Raw genomic sequence first — 24,455 nt, 5'->3', positions numbered from 1 at the left:
CTCCACGAGGCCCTACAGCAGGGCACGCAGATTTCTTACTTGATGGCCTGGGGTTCCCAAAAGTGCAAAAGCAGAAGCTGCCAGGCGTTAAAGCTTAGGCTCAGAACCGGCACGGCATCACGGTTGCCAGATCCTCGTGGCTAAAGCGAGTCACCAGGCAAGCCCAGGTCCATGGCGGGAGGGGCCTCAAGGGTCCTTTGGGAGCCAGCTCTGGAGATTCTCTACCACACGCACACAATTCCTTAAGTGTATCCGTGTCTTCCCATATCGCTTGTTTAATAGCTGGATAACCCTTAGGGTGAATGTACTATAAAACGTATTCCACTGTTGGATCATTAGGTGGTTTAGGTTTTCACTACTATGAAGACCATGGCTCTGAACGGCACGGTGCTGTTGGACTAATGCCTCCTGGAGGTTCTGTACTTGAGGCACTGTGCCAGCTCTGGGCTGACAGGCAGGACCTAGTGCGATGACTCCACAAGTGGTCTTGGTTTAGGGTGGTCAGGTCGGCCCCGGTCTCCATACACCAGCAGTTACCGCATAAGGCCCGTCCAAGGGGTTTGCTTAAAATGCAGCCCCCTCCTACACTGTTGGTGGGAATGTAAACTGGTGCAGCCACCGTAGAAAACAGTATGGAGGTTCCTCAGAAAACTAAAAATAGAATTACCATATGATCCAGCAATCCCTCTCCTGGGATATATCCAGACAAAACTATAGTTTCAAAAGATACATGCACCCGTGTGTTCATAGCAGCACTATTCACGATAGCCAAGACATGGAAACAACCTAAATGTCCATCCACAGAGGAATAGATAAAGAAGACGTGGTACATATATACAATGGAATACTACTCAGCCATAAAAAAGAACAAAATGCCATCTGCAGCAGCATGGATGGACCTAGAGATTATCATACTAAGTGAAGTAAGAGAAGGATAAATACCGTATGATATCACTTATATGTGGAATCTAAAATATGACACAGATGAACCTATCTGTGAAACAAACAGAATCACAAACAGAACAGACTGGTGGTTGCCAAGGGGAGGGGTTGGGGGAGAGATGGAGTGGGAAGTTGAAGTTAGCAGATGGAAGCTTTTATGTATAGAATGGATAAACAACAAGGCCCTCCTGTATAGCACAGAACTATATTCAATGTCTTATGATAAACCATAATGGAAAAGAATACTTTTTAAAAAGAATGCATACCTATGTATAACTGAATCACCTTGCTGTACAGCAGTAAATAACACAACATTGTAAATCAATTGTACTTCAATTTTTTTTTAAGTTTTTTAAATGCAGGTTCCTGTGCCCACCCCTCAGAAGTTCTGATCTAGCAGTCTTGAGAGGAAGGACCAAGAACCTATAATATTCCAGATCCCTCCAGATTATGCTGAGGGGGCATGGGGTAGTCAGTGACTGCACTTTGGACACTGGCTGCCCCAGAGCTCTTTTCACTATATAAGCCTCCTGCCTTTCAGGACTTACAGATAAGTCAGGGATGAGAGAATCAGAAAAATGCAGATCAAGTACCACAGGACCCAGAAGAGGACTAGGTTACTTCTGGACATCTTGGCAGAGGCCAGGATCAGAGGAGACTGCTCCATCAAGATAGCCAGGAGGGAAGAGGAGGAGAGGCCATTTGAGCTGGCCCTGCAGGAGGGGTAGGATTCCAGCCGGCGGGAGGGCAGGGTGGTCACGGTGAGCAGGCAGCCGTGGCAGAATCAGGCTAGGCTTAGGAGAATGGGCTCCAGAGGGTTTGAGGAATGGCCAGTGTTCACACGATGAGGGGAGTGAGGCCATTTGGGGTGGGAGGTGGGGCTCTTCCATGCAGGCTGCAGAGCTCAGACCTCGTCCTGTGGGTGGTGGGAACAGGGAGGGTAAAGGCGCTGAGCAGGCAGGTGACACGATCCTAGGCGGGGGCTTGTTAACATACAGATTGTGGCCCAGGAGCCTGGGGAGGGGTCCAGGTGATGTCCTTGCTGCTGGCCACACTTAAGTAGGAAAGATGTGGCAGCGGGGACTGCTCAGGACGCTTTGACAGCAGAAGGGACAAGGGCCCAAAGCGGGGTGGCAGTGAGTGGGAAGGGAAGGATGACGGAGAAAACACCAGCATCTCCCAGCCCCACCTCTACCGCCCAGAAGTCCATCAGCCCATTGGCAGCGTGGGTTAAACTAACCACACCCCCACTTTCAATCTCCAATTATACACCTCCCAGTCTGTGAACTGGCTGTCATCCCTACCTTCCGGTGGCCTCCTGACACACGACTCCTGTCCGCCTCAGCAAGGAACAAAAACCCGGGGACTGCGGGGATGGTGTTAATGACCTTGATGAGCTGGCTGAGCCTTTGCCGGGGGAAGCCAAGAACCAGGGCCAACTCTTCCTGGCAGCCCCTGGAAACCCCTATCGACTAAATCATCCCCCAAGTGTGCAAGCTGTGTCCCCCTGTCCAGGCCGTGAGCACTTTTCCCTCTCTCACATTTGCTGAGCACTCACTACTTCCCAGGCCTCCTAGCAGAGGCAGAATAATGGCCCCCAGAAATGTCCATTTCCTTATCCCTGAAACCTGTGAATATGTTACCTTCCGAGGGACTTTGTAGATATGATGAAGTTAAAGATTTTAAGATGGGGAGATTCTCCTGGGTTATCTGCATGGGTCTAATGTAATCACAATGGTCCTCCTAAGAAGGAGGCTGGAAGAGCGGAATCAAAGTCAGAATCAAAGCAGTGGATGTGATGACAGAGGTGGTCAGAGCGAGAGAGATCTGAAGATGCTACTGTCTCAAGCCTTGAAGAGGGAGGGAGGGAGGGAGGGCCCACAAGCCAAGGAGTGTAGGCAGCCTCCAGAAAGGCAGGCAAGGAAATATTCTCCCCTAGAGCCTCCAGAAGGAAAGCAGCCCTGCTGACACCTTGATTTTAGAAAGTCTGACCTCCAGAACTGTTAGATAATAAATGTGTGTTGTTTTAAGCCACTAAGCTTGTAGTCATCTGTTACAGCAGCCATGGGAAACTGGTACACCCTCCTAGGCATTTTGCACACATATTCCCTTTTATCCTCATCACAGTCCTCTAAGGTGGCTACATTAGCAAGAGAAGTGATGCCCAGAGAGGTTGAGTAACTTTCCAAGGTCACACAGCAGGTGAAGGGAGCTGGGACTTGAACCTAGGCATTCTGGCTGCAGAGCTTCCCCTGCCCCAGTCAGCAAGGTGCCTGCAGCCTTGGGGAGGGCAGGGCTGTCTGAATGTGGGGCGGTTCTGTGCCACGAAACCAGACCCTTGGATTTCTTGGGTTCTTGGCTCACCATGCTCTGATGTTTTATGCGCTTTGGGAGTTGGGGGGTTGCCCCGTGTGCCTCTCACTGCGAGACAGGATCTTGGGGGCACTCCACAGAGGATGGGGGGAACATTGACCCCAGATCAGGAGCCTGAATGGAGGGGACCAGCCATTCACAAAGGAGCTGGTGTGCCCTCAGGAAGTCACAGACCCTGCCACTGCCCAGCTGCTCTCAAGGCCTGACGGAGAAGCCCCGCCCTGCTCCCCCCCTGTGTGTCTGCCTGTGGGTGGGGGGAAGGGCTGTCAGCTCATGCAGAGCCTTCTCCCCATTTTAGAGCCATTTCACATTCTCCCAGCTGGCAACCCAGCCCAGTGGGACAGCTCTGGTAGGCTTGGCAAGTCCCTCCTTCCTTCTCTCTGTCCCCTCCCCTCCTTCCTAAGAGCTGGCCTGGTCCCTCTTAGGAGGGGCCACAGCCAGGCTGCCTCACCCCCTGACCTGAGCCCTCCATCACTCCGTGAAGACTGCCCCCTGCCCCCTCAGCCACCAGCCCAGCTCAACTACAAACCCCACCTCCGTTGCCTAAAAATAACTCCTCCCCACCCTGCTCTCTCCCTCCCAGGCTCCTGCTGATGCTAATACGCTCCCAGCCAGGCTGAGAGCCCTTGCCAGGCAGACGCAGGCCAGTAATTAGGTTAACTCCCTTCCTGCCAGAGATGGAGGTCGGCTGGTTGCGGCTGGGGTAGGGGTGATTGGGAGTGCTTCTTTCACGGGCCGGGGTGATTCTGCGTGATGTGTGTATGTGTGGGCAGTGTGTGTATGTGGGGTGTATGTTTGGGGGGACTGTAAGCTCTGGAAGCGGTGACCGATGCCAGATGTACCCGGCCTGGGCTCAGGGAAAAGCTCTGGCTCAGGAAAGGGGTGGGGGGCAATGGGACCCTCAAGTGCCTCCCACTGAGCGCTTGGAGCGGACCAGGCAGTGCCTGTTTGCATCACAGAGCATCTTGTCCTCACCTGGAACCTTTCACATCTCACAGCTGTTACAAACGGGAAAGCAGGGAGGGGCTGCCCAGGAGCACCCCCCATACCCCTGCTCCCGATGCGAGCCCAGCGCAGCTTCAGCCGCCTTTACTGGACGGCTGCTCTGTCCCAGGCACCTCCTGGGCACAGGTACGTGTAAGATAATTAACAGACTGAGGCTCGAGTCAGGTGACCAGCTGTTGGAGGGGGGACTGTCCCAGCAGCTGTGGGAGAGGCTGAAGGAGGAGGCCACTGCCCAGGCCAGGCCTCTCCCAGGGGCCCCGACCTGACTTAGGGACGTTTATTGTGACGAATGTCTCAATGTCGGAAACCAGCTCATGAAGCCTGCCACACCCTGGGCAGCACGGCTCAGACAAGGCTGAGTACAAACAGGAACTGATTTCAAGAACGAGTTAAATAGCACAGAAGGTACACAGAGGAGCAGAAATGTGGAGACAGGACAGGAATTGCAGAAGTTTCGGTGGCACCGTGCTACGTTGCAAATTTGACTCCACGCTTCCCAGTGCGACAGAACCTTCCAGAAGGAGAGTCCAACAGGGCTGAAGTAGTCTAGAAGGACAGCCTGGGAGGTGAGGCTGCTGAGGGCCAACAAGGGGTCACCTCACTCCAGACCCCAGACCTCCTCCCCATGCCCAAGCCCCCAAGGCTGTGCAGCCTTGAGCAAATTACTTAACTTCTCTGGGCCTCGGCTTCCTCACTAGTAAAATTATGCCCATTCCCAGGCTTGCTGAGAGGATTTAGTGTCTAAAATCCACAGCAAGGACTTCCCTGGTGATCCAGGGGTTGGGACTCCGCCCTTCCCTTACTTCAGGGAAGTAAGATTCCACGTGCCGCGGGGTGCGGCCAAAAACTCTTTTTAATTTAAAAAATAAATAAAGTCCACAGCACACAGTAGGCACTCAATAAATAGTGACTATCCTTGCCATGTTCCTCACTTGGAGGTCAGGGCCCTGCTGGGGCTCCAGGTCTGAGGGTGAGGGCTACTGGGAGGAGGGCTCTGGCCAGAGATAAGGAAGCCGGGGTCCTGGGGACAGCCCCAGGCAGAGCACATGCGCAGGGCCCTCCCACCCCGCAGGGCTGGGCCAGCCTGGGCTTATGTCTGAGCTAGCCTCAGCTCAGGAAGCAAATTTAGCCTGCTGGGGTCCCCGGAGGGATCATTAAACACGGCCAGGGGAGAGAAGGAGGGAGGCTTTTTGGCAGTGTGCAATTAAATGCATCACATTTATACCAGTCTCTGCATGTGTGTACACACACAGGTGCAGGCCTCTCCCAAGCAGCCTGCTCTTTCACCGTCCCCGCCTGACAGCCTGTCCCAGGCCAGCTGCCCTTTCCCCAGAGCGGTCGGAGTGGGCAGGCCCAGGTTGGTCCAGTCTAGGACCCCGGAGTTCCCCAGCTGCTCCCACCTGGCTCTGCCTTCCAGCCCTGGCCCCAGCTCTCTCTGGCTGCCACTCCAGCTGGGGTGGGGCTGGGGGGCTTCTCTTGGGCCACTGAACAGTCAGGAAAGTGCCCATGAAAGAGATGGCGCCCAAGTTAAGACCCCCCTAAAGAGACCCTCAGTTGATCGCCTCTGGGTGCCTCGGGGGTCAGGTTCAGTGTGGGTGCACGCCTCCTATAAGCCGTCTCTAGCCATCTCTGTCCCAGAGTCTGATGTGTTGGTGGGAGTATTTATGCACGGACGCACATGTGTGGGGCCCATGTTGATGCGGGAGTGTGTGTGTGCTGTGTGTGTCTGAGGTTTGGGTTGTCCAGGTGTAGAGATGTAACAACGTTCCTGAGTGTGTGTGTGTATGAGTGGATCTGACATGTGTATGGGGCTGTGTATGGGACTTAGTGTATGGTGGGGTCAGGTGACTGGGGTCACTTCTGCTGGCAGACGAATGTTGGAGATGAAACTGGGTCACAGCCTCCAAGACAGCCTCAGCTGCCATCTCTGCATCCCCTCCCCACCCGCCCTGTCCTGATCGGAACACATGGACCCAGGTGTGGCGCTCAAGGCCTTTAAGAAGAGCTCACTGCACACTCCTTGGGGATGGGGGTTCCCAGGACAGGGGACCTGCCCACTGGGACAACCTGGATTCTTCCTGGACCTGGATGCAGTAGGTGCCCAGTGTAGTATGGAGAGACGATGGGTGTTGGGTGAGGGTCTATGGTGACCTGCCAAGAAAAGAAGGGAGGTGTACATCCCAGGCTACAGTGATAGGTGAAGGGGCAGGGCTGCCCTCTGCCCACCTGCACCCCTCCTGTCCCTCTGCTGACATTCCCCTGTCTTCTTTTACTCTTTTTGTCTCCTCACCCTAACCCTCCCTTCTCCTGGGCGTTTAAAATTTTTTATTAAAATACAATAATACATAAAGTATGGAAATCATACATATACAGCTCAATGAATTTTCACAAACTGAACACAGCCATGGACAAGCAACCAAATCGAGAAACATAACCAGCCCTCCTATACCCCTTCTAGTCATGCCCGCCCCAAGGACAACCACGGTCCTGACTTCTAATACGATAGTTTTGTCTAAGTAGTCACTTTTATTCCCAATACCTGCCTGAGTCCCTCCTCCAACCCCAGAGCAACATTAACTCCTCCCTGAATGGGAGAGGTGAGAAGAAAGCTGTGAGGTCACACTGTCTATCCCTACCACCAGCAGGCAAAGGACGGAGCCCCTACTGGTCCTTGTCACAGATGCCTGTCGAGGGTCTCCCCAGCCCCCGCCTAAGTGTTTCAGGGACGAGTTCCATAGCTTGGCAATGAATAATTAGCTTCTGTGAGCGTGTCACTTAAGGAAACGCTAGCTGCTATAACAAATAAATCCTAAAATTTCAGTAGCTTATCGCTACTTATTATTTCTCGTTCTCTAACGGTCCTAGGCTGATGCTCCTGGTCGGCAGGCAGCTCTCTTCCTCATGATGATACAGGGACTCAGGTTCCTTCCATCTCGTGGCTCCCTCTCCCCTCCCCAGGGCCTTGGAGTCCTGTACAACCTGCCAGCAGATGGGGGAAGAGAGGGGAGAGAGGAAGGAGAGCGCACACCTGCTTCTTAGGTGCCTCTTCCAGGAAAATGGCACTTTGCCTGCACATCATTGGTGAGAATTGGTCACATAGTCTATCTGTGTGCAGGGAATGCTGGGAGATGTAGTCCCTGGATGGGCGGTCACATCCCACTGACAACTCGGTGGGCATCTCCGTCACAGTGGGCCTCATGGGGAGGCAGAGCCCAGAGAGGACACAATCTCTTTGCTCCTGCCCTGACCTTGCCTGGTGGACGGAGTTCACTGACTCAGTGCCTCATTCACGGATCCATTTGAATCACTTCTCATTCATTCACTCATTTGCAAATGTATTCACTCAGTTACTCACTCATCTATTCCCCAGGCCCTTGACACACACTGTATCCACCCACCTGTTCACACACATATTTACACCTCCTGTACGCCTGTAAGACCCCAAGGGGCAAAGTAGCTGGGCCAGCCAGAGTCACACCCGCCATGTGGACAGCTCAGGGTGGGTTTAGGCTCTGGGGTCCCAAAAGGTCCAGGGGGAAAGGGGGACGCACTGAGGAGCCAGGGAGTTGGCAACCTGGCTCTGGGAGGCCTGTCCCTCCCACAGGGCCCACACTGGAGGGTGAGGTGCAGCCTCAGGGAAGCGGAGGAACCGTGGGCCCCGGTCAGGAGCAGGAAGAAGGAATAAGACTGTGCTCAGCTCTGAGGTCAGTGGTTCAGGGACAAGCTTGGCTTTGCATCAGACAGATGGTGGCTCAAGTCATCGCCCAGGTCACCGATGGGCTGGGTGGCTGTGGGCAGCGCTGAACCTCTCTGATCCTCAGTGTTGCCATCTGTGAGATGGGACAGTGATCCCCAGCTCATTGTGAGGATTAGAGGTAATGAGGCGGAATGCAATTGCTGGGATAAGGCAGTGTTCAAGGTGCGGGTCCCTCTCACTCCGGCGCTCAGGCTGAGTGGGACCTGGGTCTGTGGGGGACTTGATTCCGAGTACCCAAGTGGGTGAGGCCTAGGCTGCTGCTGACACCCCCAACTGCAGCCCAGGATGGCTTTGGGCCAGGGGTGGGGCTGAACCATTGAGACAATTGTGAGGCCTCGGTGGGAGGGGGATTCTTGTGTAAAGCTCTAAGGCAGAGGCAGGCAGGGCCCACAGCCTCAGAGTATACCCCCCTCCCCTCCTATACCACTTCCTCCCGCCCCCCTCCCCCCCCCACCCCGCATCCCAACAAAAACTTCCCTCCTTCGCACTCGCACAGCCCAGGGATTTGCACCCTCTAAAAGGACCCTGATGAAGGCGATGCTTAACCCAGAGCAGTAGCCCCTTACGGTAGGTTTACAGAGGAAGGAGAGGAGAGCCCGGGCTGGAGGGAGGAGGAGTGTCAGGGGAAGCAAGCTGAGGAATGGGGGAGGCTGCTGTCTCTGCTCATTTTTTATTAAAGATCTGCTTCAAGGTCAGCCCTGCCCGTCTGCCACAAGGGACTCCTCAACTTCCCAGGCTCTGCAGAGAAAATGAGAGTGATGCGCTACGAGGACGGGAGGGAAATGGAGAGGAAGAGGCCTGGAGTGGGCCAGGCAGAGAGGCACCGAGACAAAGAGGCCTGGTGTTTCCTGAATGCAGAGTGGACCCAGCAGAGTTCTGGGCTCTGAGGGGGCCCCCATGCGACAGGGAAGGGAGCGAGGAGACAGACAGGATAACAGGAGGAAAACACTTTTGGGTTGAACCAGGGGAAAGGAGTGAATAACTAAGGTCTCAGGACACTGACGCCCAGGTTTTGTCATTTTCCAGATAAAGGACAGCAGAACATCACTGGCCTGTCACCTGCATTACCAATTCACTGCAAGCTATGACCACGAGATGATCGATAATAATTAGCAAAGGAGCACAACCCTCAGAGACAGGTATTACTAGCCCCATTTTACAGATGAGGAAACTGAGGCTCAGTGAGGCCTAAATCACTTTCTCAAATCCACAGTTAGTCAGCAGCACATCTGGGCATCAGACCTGGGTCCTGACTCCAGAACCCACTCCTCCCACTGGGTCAGTCATACCTTCCCCACCCTTTGGACTCAGCTCAAGATTCTCCCTCCCAGGTTGCTCCGGTAACCGTGAGGCAAAGGAACAACCCAGGGGATGATGAGTACAAGTTCTAGGGCAGATGGGGGCCATAGCATTCTTCAAGTTCAGGGGCATGATTGTGGGTCTACCCCTAAGATGTGACTCAGTAGGTATGGCTGATTAAATATGGCCACCAGGACTTCCCTGGTGGTGCAGTGGTTAAGAATCCGCCTGCCAGTGCAGGGGACACGGGTTCGAGCCCTGGTCCGGGAAGATCCCACATGCCGCGGAGCAACTAAGCCTGTGCAACACAGCTACTAAGCCTGTGCTCTACAGCCCACAAGCCACAACTACTGAGCCCACGTGCCACAACTATTGAAGCCTACATGCCTAGAGCCTGTGCTCTGCCACAAGAGAAGCCACCGCAATAAGAAGTCCGCTCACCACAACGAAGAGCTTGTAGCAACTAGAGAAAGCCTTCACTCAGCAACAAAGACCCAACGCAGCCAAAAATAAATAAATTTATTAAAAAAAAAAAAAAAAAAAAAGATGGCCACCAACTCCTTGCCCCTCCTCCCATCAAGAGCAGGGGATCTATGTCCCCTACCTCTGGATATGAGTGAGGAAGCACTACTTTAAATGGAGTGGGCTCCATAACTGCTTTGACCGCTAGAAAACGGGGAAAGTGCTGTGCCTCTGAGCCTCGGCCTGCCTTAGGAGTTTGGTAATGTCTACTTCCTCTCTTTTGGAGCACTTGCTCTCAGAGCCCTGAGCTGCTGTGTAAGAAGTCTGACGACTCTTCTGGAGACCCCATGTGGAGAGCCCTGAGATGACCCAGAGAAGGAGAGAAGCGGAGCTGAGCCCAGCCCTCCAGACATCCCCACCAGGGCCTGAGACATGTGAAAGAAGGCATCCTGGCATCCTGGACCTTCCAGTCCACAACACATCCATCAGCTGAAAAGCACCTAGTGACCCCATTTAATGCCTCGTGGAGCAGAAGAATCACGTAGTCAAGCCCAAATTTCTGACCCACAGACTTGTGAAATACAGTAAAATGGTTGTTGTTACGCAGCAGTAGATCACCCTTAGAGTAGGTCTGGAGGGGCTCAGATACCAGCACATTCAACAAGCACTTCCGGGGGTTCTGATGCAGAGGGTAGAGGAAACACTTTGAGAAGTGCCAGAAGAGAGGGGCTGACTCCAAGGCCAAGTGCCCCAAGGTGCATGTCTACATCACATCATACAGAAGGATAAGCGGAAAGAGACAGAGACAGAGAGAAAGGGAGGAGTCGATTGTCTGAGGAGTGGAGAGGCAAAAAAAAAAAAAAAGTGGGAGATGGGGACGGAGAACGGAGAAGAGCTTGGAGGCAGGCAGAAATCCCAACAACCCAACTCAACAAGCAAAGATTCTTGTCTCCTCTGTGCTAGGGTGGGAGATGGGAGGTAGGCACAATGCATCCCCGCCGTCACGGAATTCACATTCTAGACACAGGTTGGCACAGAGAGAGGGTATCAGAGACAGGGCAGAATAAGAGAGAAAGGGAAGGGCCAATTCTGAGGTCAAAGCCACTGTAAGCCACTCTCTGGGCCTGGGAACTCTGGTGAGTGAAGCACCCCAGCCTGGCCCGGGCTGGTCTCTCATCACAGGGTCTTTCCTGCCCTTGCCTCTGGGCATGAGGCCCCTAGGAGGGGTGACCAGGCACGTAGGAGGGTGGGCGCCTGGAAGGGGAGCTCCCCCTGGAGCTGAGTGTTGAAGGACAGGGGAAGTAGGGAAAGGTGCTACCGTTGGGAGGACAGCAAGTATAAAGGCCAGTGGGGAGGCAAGTGTTGCTGGGGAGGTGGGCAATGTCAAATTCAGTGACAGATTGAAGGCCAGGGAGTCTGGTTATGCGGGGAATGGGAAAATATGAATCTGCTGCAGGTGCAGGGCTCTGAATCAGACCCTGGATCCCGTGTCTGGAAAAGTTTATTCACGGCACTATTGTTCTCATAATACAAATGGCAGAATGGAAGACAGACAGAATTTTGTTGGTGAGGCTCGGCAGAGATGGATGGAGAAAAGCATCAAGGGGAGAATTTAGACATTTGATCAACAGATATTTATTGAGCATCTACTATGTGCTGGAGCTGGGAAGACAGCAGTGAGCAAAGGCCTTCCCTCGTGGAGCTCAAGGTCCAGAGTGTGAAAACAGGAAAAAACACAAGTAGATGAGTCATATGACGGCTGGGGATAAGATAAAAAATAAGAGAGGGTACCCCACAGAAGACAGATAAATAACCAATAAGCACACAAAAAGATCACATCACTGATCATCAGGGAAATGCATCAAAACCACAACGAGACACCAATTCACACCCATTAGGATGGCTATCCTAAACAACAACAGAAAATCATAAGTATTGACAGGAATGTGGAGAAACTGGAACTCCTGTGCAATGCGGTGGGAATTATAATGGCGTAGGTGCTGTGGAAAACAGTATGGCAGTTCCTCAAAACAATTAAACCTAGAATTACCATATAAGCCAAAAAGTGAAAACAACCCAAAGGTCCACTGATAGATGAATGGATAAACAAAGTGTACTCCTTCCATACAATGGAATATTATTCAGTCTTAAAAGAGGACATTCTGACACATGCTATGACATGGAAGAAACTTAAGGACATTCTGCTGAGTGAAATAAGCCAGACACAAAAAGATAAATACTGTATGATTCCACCTATGCGAGGCCCACAGAGCTGTCAGATTCATAGAGGTAGAGAGTAGCATGGGGGGTACTAGGGGCTAGGGGACTTTCATGGGTACTAGAGTTTCAGCTTGGGTTTGGGTGATGGTTGCACAACATTGTGAACGTACTTAATGCCACTAAGCTGTAAACACTTAAAATAGTTAAAACGGCCAATTGGGCTTCCCTGGTGGCACAGTGGTTGAGAGTCCGCCTGCCGATGCAGGGGACATGGGTTCGTGCCCCGGTCCGGGAAGATCCCACATGCCGTGGAGCGGCTGGGCCCGTGAGCCATGGCCGCTGAGCCTGCGCGTCCGGAGCCTGTGCTCCGCAGCGGGAGAGGCCACAACGGTGAGAGGCCCGCGTACCGCAAAAAAAACGGCCAATTTATGTCATGAATATTTTACCGCAGTAAATTTTTCTTAAGGAGAATAAGAGGGAACAAGAGTGCTGGTCTGGGAGACGTTATTTCATGAGGTTCATTGGAAGAGTTCGTTGATCGAGTGCTATCCAAGCAGAGATGTATGTTTCAGGGGGGAGTGAATGGGGAGTGAGCAGGCAGTAAGCTGGGGTCCAGGACCAAGGCTTGGGCCAGGCAGACACCCTGGAGGTGAAGAAGAAACACAGTTCCAGTAGGTGGAAGGTCTGCAGGGAGAAGGGGGAATTGTAGGGCTCAAGGACACACAGGGCTCTGGCTTGGAGACTGGACTTGAGACGGAGGGTGCATGGGCCAGGGACCCAGAATGAAGTCGACAGCACCTCCAAAGGTTTAACAGAAGAGAACCTGATGAAGGGATTATGCACTGAGATGGGGTGGGTATACGAGAATGGACCACCAAGGGATAGAGAAGCACCCAAAGACTTATAACAGCAGGAGCCATTACCACCTCTGGGCCTGAAGTGTCACAGGGAGGAAACTTAATGCCAGAGCTTGGCTAGAAGAATGGAGCCATGGATGAGGGGACACTGGACCAGAGATGGAGAGGAACTCGGCAGGAGAATAAATACTTAACTTCTTTCTCCTCCCGCCCTTCATTCTCCTGGTGATGCTTCCCCTTGGATGAACCCAACCAGAAGCCAAGAGCAGGGGAACCTGGGTAATCAGTCTGCAGAGGTCAGTCTCCCAAGGCCCAGAACAGGGCAGAGAAGGATGGGAATGGACCAGAGGGGCAAGTGGAGAAAAACCAGGGCAGATGGTGATGCCATTTGTTGAAATATGTAACACAAAGGAAGGAGCTCTTTTTGGAAAATTAGCAGGCTGGTAGGGAAACCAAGATAGAGGTCTATCCCTCTGAGCTAGGGCACAAGAGTGCAAGGGGTGAGGGGGCTACTGGGGCTGAGAGCCTGCCTAGGCTTCCAGGGCTCCCCCATCCCAGGTCCGGTAGAAGAGAGGGCCCAAGGCAGCTGGGGAGGTTTGCTTGCAGCCAGCTTGCAGGCCCCTCTCCCCTTCTCCCCTAAAGCAGCTCCCACTGTGAAGCCAGGGAGCAGGGGTTGCAGAGGCAGATGAGGAGAGGGCAGGAGGAGGTGTGCCCAGCCGGGGCAACGTGTTCCCAGGCACTAGTCCCAAACAGAGTTGAGGTGGGGACTGATCAGGAACCAAATCATGCGGTGAGGTTTCAAAAAACTAATTTGATCTCATTTAAGGCATGGGCTTCACTCTGGGAGGATGCCGCCACCCTGCACCTCCTCTGGCCTCCTCCGCCACCCCCGCCCTCCCCTCCGCACACCCAGCCAAGGCTCCCCAGGCAAGGCGAGGCCACAGGCCCTCCAGGGGGCCCTCTTCCAGCCCTTGATCTGCCTACTACCCCTCTGCCTCGGGAGGCCCAGCCAGGCAAAGGGGGCAGCCCCTCCCAGGCAGGGGGAGCAAACACACTGGTGCTAGGCCAGCTCAAGGCCCCAGCATATGAAATATTCATGCAGCCAGACGGCAGGAGACCAGCAGAGGACTCACCCCTGGGGCTATGGGGCTGCAGTAATGGCAGCAGCAGCTGTAGCCCAGCCCTCTCCCCCACCCCAAGCTTTGTTCTGCAGACTCAAAGGGCCTGCAGTGCCAATATCCCAACCACACACACACACAGACCCCAAGATACACTCCAAGGACACAGGTAGGTGAAGAAACTTGGGGGAAAGGAGAGAGGAGGGGAGGAGGACACACACAGACGAGAATATAGAAACAGACACACGTATATATGGGTGCACACACGCATAAACACGCGCAGATTCATAACAAACATTCACTTGAATGACTCCCAGTGTCGTGCAAAGGCCTTCTTATAATCTGTGCCCCAGGTGCCTCACTTGCTTCATCCTAGTCCCTGCTCTGCCTCAGGTTTGCTCTAGCACTTGAGCCCTGCTTCCTGGGACAGCACAGGGATACCACTGGTGGCTCCACGCAAAGGCCTCCTCGTTCCTGGCCTCCTTCCTACCACAGAAAGGTCTCTGTGCTTTCAGTGCTCCTTGCACAGCCTGCCTCACCTGAGGTCCCTTCACTCCACCGGCTACACTGTCCAGCCAAGGAAACGGAGGCGGGAGCTGCAGGACAACAGGCTACCAAGGTCCTGACTCGAACTCAGGACTCCAGACAGCCAATCCAGCACCGCAGAAGGTTCAGAGATTCCAGTCTCAAAATCCTCACCCCTTTGGGATGTCTCTCACCACCCCGCCTGGCCTCGGTCAGGCCACCAGGCTGCACGATGAAAGAGGGCATCCCAGCGGGATCCCTTGTCCCAGGCGCCTGCCCCCACCCGCTACCCGTAAGTCGTGGAGCAGGTCACTGCCGTGGAGGTTCCGGCCCCCGACAGACGCCCAGTCCCTTGGCTTGGCTGCCGTCGGCCTCCAGGACTATAGGGGACGCTGTGGATGCCGGGCCGCTCTGGCCGGCAAGCGGGCAGGGAGGCCGCCTCCATGGTGGTGCGCTGTCCAGCATTTCAGCAATCGGCGGCGGCGCCCGCGGGGAGACGGAGGGCGCGGGGCCGCGGGGGCGGCAGAGCTGCCCTGCCAAGCCGAGCCGAGCCGAGGAGGCGGCCCGGAGGCCGCCCAGACAAGCGGGGCCAGAGGGCCTGGCTCCAGCGTCCGGCGGAGCGCAACGATCAGCAGGGAGGTGAGAGCCCCTGGCGGGGCGGGGGCATTTCCCAGAGGGGCTGGGGCTGGGTGGAATCCTGGGCCTCCCCAGACGGGCCGGGGCCCACGGTCCACAGATCCCAGAGCAGAGGGTAGAGGTTGGGGGACCGTTAGTGTGTTTGGTCGTGGGTGCGAGGCACCTGGGAAACAGAGATGGGAAACGTTTTTCATTTCGCTGAGAGGGATGGAGAAAGTGAGAACCCTGCCGGGTCATGGGCAGGACTCCACTGAGCATAAATGACCATGGCCTGGCCCATAAGGATGCTAGAGAGGCACCCAACTGCAGTCCAATTGCCCTCCCCCAATTGAGGAGAAGGACCTTCTCCCTAGGGAAGGGAAAGACCAATGAAGGACCCTGTGGAGATGCTGGTCACTGGGAGGGATGGAATGAGCAGGCCCCCACCTGAATGCTGGGCTTCTGTCCAGCACAGGGTGGCAGCATAAGGGACAGTCTGGCCCCTTTCCCAGCTGTCCAAACGCCCCTGGGGAGGCAGAAGCTGGCAACGAGAACTGGGTCTCACACAGGATGGCATTTACTCTCTCACTGGGGAGAGAATGGAGGGCACAGAAGAGATAATAGCCACTAGGAATTTAGGGGGGGTTCTACGTGGTCTCTCTGGATGCCCAGGGAGAGTTTCTGGAGCTCAGAGTGGGCCCAACCAACCCCAGAGCAAATTCCTGGTTACAAAAAAAAAAAAAAAGGAGAGATAGAGAAGAGACGCAGCCTCTTTCTCGTATCCTCCTCCCCCTCCATCCCAGAGCTCCTGCTTGGACAGTGCTGAAGCCTCCTGCAGTTCCTGCTTCTGGCAGCAGGTCCACTGTGGGGATTGGAGGGGGAACAAGAGGAACGCACCCAGCTCTGACCTGGTACTCTAATGCCTGTTCTCTATCCCAGCCATAACTTCTCACTCTCCTAAGACCTCACTCACTCATCCACTTCTGGCATCAAGGGGCCTGGGCTGGTCTTTCATCCTGTGACAAGAGAAAAGGCAGGTACTTTGGTGGAGAGCAGGGCAGGGTTTGGAGAGTTTCTCTGTCTAGGGGGCATCTTAAGGTCACGGTCCCAGCATGTGCCAGCCAGATCCTTTCCCAGGCAGAAATAGGACCAAGCTGGCTAACAAATTGCTCCCACACATCAGCTTTTTGTTTCCTTAACTTTATGCCCCATCCCACTCTCCCATGAGGGATGGAAGAGGAATTCTTGAAGAGCGAATAAAGAATGGTTTGGATTTTAAAAGGTGGGGTTGAATGGGTAGGGAGTCATGGACTTTGAAGTGTGAGAGACATGGATTCATATCCAAGCTATGTGACTTCAGGTAAGCCACTTAACCTTTCTGAGCCTGTTTCCCAATCTGTAAAACAGGTATAGCGTTAACAGTATCTGCTTTGGCGGTCAAAGAAATACTCCAGCTATTAGATAGGAAACTAGCTGTCAGCTGTAAAATGCTGAGCAGGTGTTAGCAAATCCAACACAAGTAAGAATTTCTTATGGCGGAGCTAGACAAAGGTGGAAAAGTTTCCAGCACTGTTTCAAGTACGTCTTTCTCTTCCCAGAAGGAGGTGGACATTGGCTGAGGGCCTCGTACAGGCTCCATAATGGGCACATAGGAGGCTACAGTTAACTCAGTTCATCCTCACGAAAACATGCCCAGGAAGCCATCAATGTCCCTATTTCACAACTGAGAAATGAGACTTGAATGACTTTCCCAAGGTCACGAAGCCACCCAAGCTGTCTTCCCTGGGGCAGCTGTGGAGCTGATAACCTGTCCTGGCCCCTTGATATCAAGACCCAGTTAAATGCCAGTTTCTTGATTCACGAGGCCAGCTTTCCAGGTGAGGAGCCTGTAGCACATGGGTGAGGGTGTGCAGTGCAGTGAGGCGCTGACTCCCCCAAGGTCACTGGGATATTTGGAGGTGGAATGTGCTTTGAATTATCCAGCTGGGTGCTCCCATCACAACCCACCCCCGCCACCATCATGCCTGCCAGAGGGGGAGTCTGGGTCTGGCAGGCCCCGTCTGCTCACCTCCGCACCCACTCTCACCTTCTCTGCCTGCCAGCCTCTTGCTGACCTTGGCAAGCCGGTCACTGCCTGTTCCTTTCTGAGCAGTTAGCCCTCACCCTCTGTGATGGGGCCACAGGCACAAGTAACTGCCAGCAATGCTGGGGTCAGCCTCGCCTACTGACTCTTCCTCTGCCTGCTTCTCGCTGCCAGTGGGGCAGGATCACAGCTCCTCCTGTCCCAGTAGCCAGCCATCGGTGCTGCTGCGGAGACGGGGGAGAGCCCACCCTCTCTCTCTTAACTCCTACACACACTCTGAGCCCCTGCCATGGGCCTGTCACTTCACATACGTATCTCATTTCATCCTCACATAACCTGGTGCCAAAGGTGCCACTGTCTCCCTTTCACAGGGGAGCAAAACAAGGCCTGAAAGTGACATGACTTTCCCAAGGTCACAGAGCAAGGTCTTGGTGCAACTCTAGCCCTCTGCCTCAGGGGCCCATTGTGGCTTCCACAACACCACTCTGCCCTCGATTCTCCAGGCTCTCCTGAGTGAGGATGAGCCAGGGCACTGTGGGCCAGTAGGGGCTTGAGGGTGGCATGAGATGGAGTCCCAGGACCTTCTTTCTGGGCCCATCTCTGACCCTGGCTCCTTGTGTAACCTTGAACAGGTCTCTTCCTGTCTCTGGGCCTCAGTGTTCTCAACCATAAAACGATGGGGCTTGATCAGATGACCCCCCCAACGGCCCTGCCAGCATTAAGGTTTTAAGATCTCTCTGCTCCATAAATCTGTGCGTCAGGAAGCCTGTGGTCCCGTCAGCAGAGATAGAGTTCACCTCCAGTGTTTGAAGCTTAGGTTTATTCATTGCCGCTGAGATTTAAAATTCACCCATCCCTCCTAACTACAAACTTGTGGTCTTAACTCAAAATGGGAAAATGTGGCTTGGAGAGGCCCAGTGGCTCACCCAGAGATCCCAGGACTCTATGGCAGAGCCAGGATTGAGCCCTCCTGGCCCAAGATTTAAGGTGACCTGCAGGGACACTGAAGATGCCTTCCACGCACCTCCCAGCGTTGTTCAGCAATGTTCAGGAATCCCCCAGGACACGTATGCTCAGGTCCCACATCCAGGGAAGCAGCAGCGGTACGGTGTTGGAAGCTTATTCATAGAGTCTTGGGGAGAGGGAGGGATTTTTGCAGCTGATGCTCTAAAGAGAAGATGCAGGGCCCTGCCACGGGAGTGGGTCGGTATGGACACTAGTCCAGGCTGTATTGGGGGAGGAGCAGCCAGGCAAGAAATGGGGAAGTTCCTGCTCAATTCTAACACCTGGGCTCAGGGAGAGGGGGAAAAGCTTAAGGAAAGAAAGGAAGAGGTCACTCGCTGAAGGAAGGGGCCCCGTGGGGTCTTAGAGGCTCCGGGAGGGGAAGGAGCTCAGGGAGGTGGTACTCAGAGAAGGGCGGGCAACCGATGAGTGGAATGGAGTTAGAAGAGGGTATGGGGGCTCAGTAGGGGAGAGTGAGCTCAGAGAGGACGAGGCCGAGGCCGTTAGAGAGGAGAGACAGGAGCATGAGAGCGTGGGAAGCCCAGAGGAGCCCGTGACAGGGAGGGACCATTACCAACAGTTACAGACCCCAGCCTGGCCCAGCCTAGGTCTTCACTGTGGCTTAGTGCCTGCTGACACCTCTAGGTTCCTGTCTCTTCACGTTCTTCTGGGTCATGAGCACAGGGGGGTGACAGCTCCATCCCCAGAGGCCAAGCCCTGTTGACTCTGTGTCATCCAGAACGGGGCTCTCAGGGGGCCTGGGCAGGTGAGCCAGGCCCAGGCTGCCCACTGATCTGGGAGAAAGGCCTCAGCGGACACGTGTGCCTGGGCTCCAGAGCAGCCCCCAACCTCCAGGGTAGCCCCCAACCTCCAGGGTCTCCCCGCTTATAGCCAAAAGCCGCCAGCCCATCCGTCTGTGGCGCTGCTTCCTAGGCAGTCAGCCTGGCCTCAGCATCCTGCCGCCCCCGCCCTGGCCTCCTGCCCACTGCAGAGGCTGCTGTGCCAGCTGGAGCTGGCGGGCAGGACCACAGCTCGCTCAGCATCCTGCCGGGGCCTGTGAGGACTAGAGGGGGGCCTGAGCCCAGGGAAACAGACCCTGAGGGCCAGGCAGCTTACGGAGCTGGGGCGTCAGTGTTCGGAGTAGCCCGTGGTTCTGAGACCTCTCCCTGCACTGAACCCCATTCCCACCACCGTTCCCCAGAACTCCCTAGGATGGAGACAAGTGAGGTTCATTGAATTCTGTTGATTTTAAGAACGGCACATCCTCACTGTGTTAGACTTGGGAAATAGAAAACAAGGAGAAAAACGTCATGTGTGGTCCCACCACCCAGAGACAGCCACTGTGAACACAGAGGGGTGTTTCCTACCAGGATTTTGTCCATGCGTTCACAGATACATAGCATTAAATAACTGGGAACGCCCTGTAGAGGGAAGTCGGCATGCTGTTTTTTACTCTATAGTGAGAATTCTCTGATGTCTTTAAAGACTCTGCAAAAAGCATACTTTTCAAGGCCATATGAACACTGGGCACAGGTGGACCAGCTTCCCAGGGAGCTAGTGAGAGCTGGGGGGAGAACTCGCCCCTCCCCTGCCCTCTTGGGTGGGGCACACCTTGGGGATCTGCTGTGGGCTGTGGGTTTCCCTTGGAGAGGATGGCTCTGAGGCCTGTGACAGGGTTAGCCAGGGACTGAGGTGGGCCTGCTTCCTCAGTACACCCCTCTGCCAGGGACCAAGGTGGGGAGGGCCAAGGCTGCCAGGGGAGGGGAAGCACGAGGGAGTCATACATCCCCTGGGCGGGGTGAGAACTTGGACCCACCCAGACCTTAGAAGAAGGAGCTCAGAGCTGGGAATCAGGCGATTGCCAATCTCAGGGCCTCTGATCACATCTAGGCCCCAACCTCCACAATCAGATCTGTTTCTCCCTCCTGTGAGATGGCCATAATAATACCCACCTCCAGGTGTGCACTGACAAGTGATTCAGGTAATGAGTGTGAAGACACCCAAGGAGAGATGAAACCCAGTGTGCTGCCCAGAGGTGGCGGTCATTTGAATGTGTGAGGTCACACCGTTAACATCTATTGAATGCTTCTGATTTTCCGGGCATTGTATGAACACCGGGGACATAGACGTGAATCAGACACCAACCCTGACCTTGAGGAGCTCCCAGACTAGTGGGAAACGGAGGCGTGAGTTAACTGACAGTGATGACCACTGAGGTTCTGCTAGGACTAAGATGTGACGTGGGCAGCCAGAGGAGACTGGGAGAGAGACCTTTAAGCTGGGCTTTGGAGAATGACAGGAAAGGTGCCAGACAGAGAAGGTAGAGGCAGGGCACTCCAGACAACAGCGTGGGCCGCGGCACAGGGGTATGAAAAGTCCTAGTGAACTAAGGGGATAGTCAGTGATCTAACAGAGCCATGGCACAGAGGGCGTGCCCAAGGATAGAGCGCAGCCCCGGCGGCGTGGTGAGCCAGGTCAGGTCTTGAAGGACTTCAAAAACCACTGTAAGCGCTGGGAGTTTATTTGGAAAGTGATGGGAGCCAAGTAGCCTTTGGAGCAGTGGCATGAGATGATCAGATTTGCGCGTAAGGAAGCCTACGCTGGCCGCCTTTGGGAGGAAGAGGATGAAGAGAAAGAGACCAAGGGCGAGAGGCCAGGGAGGAGGTGATGGCACAGCTGCAGGTGAGACGGGTACCGGAGATGCAGCGCTGGGAGGTTTGACAGGGCATGTGCACGTGCTCCAGGCTGGGCTCACCCGGGGCAGGGGCAGGGTGAGAGGTAGCGCAGCTTTGGCACAGCCGTCCGCACCAGAGAACCAGGTTGGGGAAGTGGGCTTCAGGACGGGCAAAGGGGCCCAGCCCCCTCTTCTCCCAGCAGGGGGCCAGAGGGGGCCTCCGGGATGGAAGGGAAGCTGGCACACTCAGCAGGTCCTGCCTCCGGGCAGCCCTGTCCCCCCTCCCTACCTGGCATAGTCTAGCATATGCTTCTCGGTCCCTGTGACCCATACATTATTGTTCCCAGAACACCTCTCTTATCTGCCTCCCGAATTCTCTCTTCCTCTGTCCTCTGCTCCTCATACATCAGAAAGCAGAGACGGCCATTCCTTCATTCATTAAACATTTGCTCAGCAGCTCCTCTAAACTGAAAACTCAATTATCCCTGTCATCCCCAAGCCCTGTGCTCAGCGCTGGAGAAAGGGAGGAGCCGCCCTCAGTCCAGTGGGGAGCAAGGCCCATGAGCTGGTGAATGTTTAGGGATGGAAGGTGGGTTATGTGGGACCATCCCGGGGGGCTGCCTGGACACTGGTGGTTGGGGGTGGGTAGTTGCCTGCCTGATTGACTTTGGAGCCAGCATCACAGATGGTCCTCCTAGGATGAGTACAGGTTTGCCAGGGGGAGAAAAAGGGGAAGGGAATTTCTGGCCAGAAGGAACAGAACAGGCATTAGCAGAGTCACGGAGGAGAAAAGAGCCCCGGCACTTAGGGAATAGTGCGGCTGGAGAGTCCGAGGAACAGAGGAGCAGGCTGGAGAGGGAGGCCTCGTGAGGCGCCTTAACGCCAGTCAGGGGAGTCTGGCCTTTCTCCTGAAGGCAGCAGAGAAACCAAGGGATGTTTCCAGCAGGTAAGCACACAGCCAGAGCTGTTTCAGGAAGGTCACCCGTGAAGGGCGAGCATGATTGGACAGATGGAGAGAACAGGGGGGCCTGTGGTATGCTTTCGGGACATGGGTCACATGGCCTGGGGCCTCTCCTGATGCAGCTCTGCTCCTCCCAGCCTGGGACACCCAGAAACCACGGCAGCCACGGTCTCTAGGTGCAGAGTACCTACCTGCCTTGGTATTTCCAAAACAGTCCATGAACAGCAGGTTCCTGGGACCCACCCATTCAGAATCTGAGTGTAGGACCTGGGAGGTCAGGATTTTCGAAAGCTCCCCATGCTAGCAGGGAGAATTGGTGCCTCATTGCTTTGCAGATGCTGTTCCCTTTGCCTAGATGCCCTTCTTCCCTCTTCCTCTACCTCCTTGACCTTCAGCCTCTACTCCCACGTCTTTTGTGCGATGCCTCGTTCCAAGCTCCCTCTGTGTGCCCCCAGGTGCCTGGGACCACCTCTTTCTCAGCCGCTTTCATACTCTGTCCTGATGGTTGCTTACCCTTCCATCTCCCTCGGTAACCATCACGAACATTTGGAATATCCCGTGTGACTGGCACCGCTACAAGGGCTTCATGTGTCCTAACTCATTTAGTCTTCACAACATCTTATGACGGAGCCAGGACACAGCAGAGGATATTGAGGCCCAGAGAGATGGTTAACGTCGCTGGCGTCATCCAGCTAAGATGCAGTAGGCTGCACTGTTCTGTGACGCCCCAGACGAGGAGCTCCTTGAGGGCAGCCCCCCGGGGCTGATTATCGTTGCTGGTGCTCAGTGCAAGCACAGGGCCCGGCATAGGAGAGGTGCTGTTTCCCCATCTGGGCTTAAGGATGACAAGTCCCCTCCAGGGTTGCTCTGCAGCTTGGGAAAGTCCATGGCCCTGGTGGGGGTGGTAGGCTATGAGGTGTGCGGTCTGGGCGGGGGGTTGGGATGGCAGCAGGGGCAGGGACTCCTCGCTAGGATTTTGGGGTGGAACAACTTCCCAAACAGGAGGCCTTTCTCCCTCCTCTGCTGTGCTGAGATTCAGCCTTTCTCATAGAAATCAGACCGTCTCAAACCTGGTCAGGCGCCGGGGAAGGGTTTGCGGCCGGGGTGGGGTTGGAGGCCCTGAAGAAGATTCTGGGCCTGATGGCAGAGCAAGGCAGACACTCAGAGAGGCCACAGCTGCACGAGTAGCCCCCCACTCTCAACCTGAACTTAAGGGGCTCGCCTCTTCCCAGAGCAAGGAGGGCCCCCACCCCCTGCCATTCCTACCGCCCACCCACAATCCCTCGGGAGCCATAGGTTATTGTCAATGATGTTGTTAATTAACTGCTTAATTAACTATTTAGGCTAATCAGATTAATTGACATTAATTGGTTACCATTTGTCAAGGACCCTGGAAAGCTATGCCTCTCAGAGTTGGAGTGTGTGGGTCTGGGCAGGGGAGGCAGAGAGGAATTGTCATTGCGCTGTGGAGCTGGGGGAAGCAGGTGGCAGGCAGTGGCAGGACCGAGGGCACCAGGACGGCTGCCCAGGGACTGTGCATCTCCCAGCAGCTCTCGGGGCTGGGTCCTCAGACTCCTGAGTTCTGGGTCTTTATGCTTTGGGAAGTGCATCAACTCTTCCTATCCCTTAGCTGCATTTTTTAAAGAAAGGTCTGATGAGGGATCAGAGGTAAGAGTGAGATACTTTCCATCCCCAAGGACTGTAAAGACCTCAGAGAGGGGAGAGACCTTAAAATCCTAAATAAGCCACGATATAAGTAGGTCACCACATAACAACTGTGGGGATGACTTGCACACACTCAGTTTTTTAAAAAGAGAAAGATGAGCAGTATAGGGTAGATCAAATATGCAAAATATTAAACTGTGATAAAATGATCTGCATTATTTAGTCAATTACAGCCCCCAAAACCCACAGTACATTTTGATGCCTGTTTTAAAATACAACTTACAGTTTTAAATTATAGCACTTGAAACAAAAAAGAAAAAACTACTATGAAATGCATCCTACGTTTTGGAAAAAGAAAAAAAAAAAGCCAACCCACTCAAAACTGAGAGTGTGAATTTGTCTTCAGTGCCGTTCTCTCAAGATTACATGATTCCCACATCCAGTCCAATGCTGGGCTGGAAGACGGTAGCCTGCAGCCCCATCTGGACTTTTTCACTGACTCCTACCCCACACCCCCAAGGGTCCCTTCCCCTCTCTGGTGAATCCCTGGCCCGTCTTCCTGATAGAGTGCTTACATGGGACATAGGAGGTGTGGATTTCGAGTATTCTGGAGATGAATACAAATGTGAGGGGAGAAAAGGGGTCTGTTTTGGTGGGAGGGTCAAGTTCCCAGGACGGGGGGCCCTTCCTGGGCAGGAAGAGGGCTCCCGGCTTGGTGACAGAGATCTCTAGCTTGGTAAGGGGAGAGCTAGAGAATGAACGTGGGGTCTCTCTCCCCCTTTACTGCCCGATCCTGCCGCCCCTGGGGGAGGAAGGACCAGGAGAGACTGGAGACTGTTGCCTAGCAACAAGAGGCGCATCTGGATCGATGGGAATGGCAGATGAGGCTCTAGCCCC

At 54.4% G+C, this 24,455-nt stretch overlaps 1 protein-coding gene across 1 annotated transcript in view; it reads left to right on the top strand.

Annotated features, from left to right (window-relative positions):
* Positions 1 to 15,064: 15,064 nt before the first annotated feature.
* Positions 15,065 to 24,455, top strand: part of SRRM3 (serine/arginine repetitive matrix 3) — a 55,384-nt gene continuing 45,993 nt past the window's right edge. Inside the window, exon 1 of the mRNA XM_067705849.1 lies at positions 15,065 to 15,197. The gene's annotated coding sequence lies outside the window, so the exon portion shown is untranslated. The remainder of the gene's footprint in view (positions 15,198 to 24,455) is intronic.

Source organism: Pseudorca crassidens, chromosome 15, assembly GCF_039906515.1.
Source record: "Pseudorca crassidens isolate mPseCra1 chromosome 15, mPseCra1.hap1, whole genome shotgun sequence".
NCBI lineage: Eukaryota > Metazoa > Chordata > Mammalia > Artiodactyla > Delphinidae > Pseudorca > Pseudorca crassidens.
This window is presented reverse-complemented; position numbering and strand designations above follow the sequence as displayed.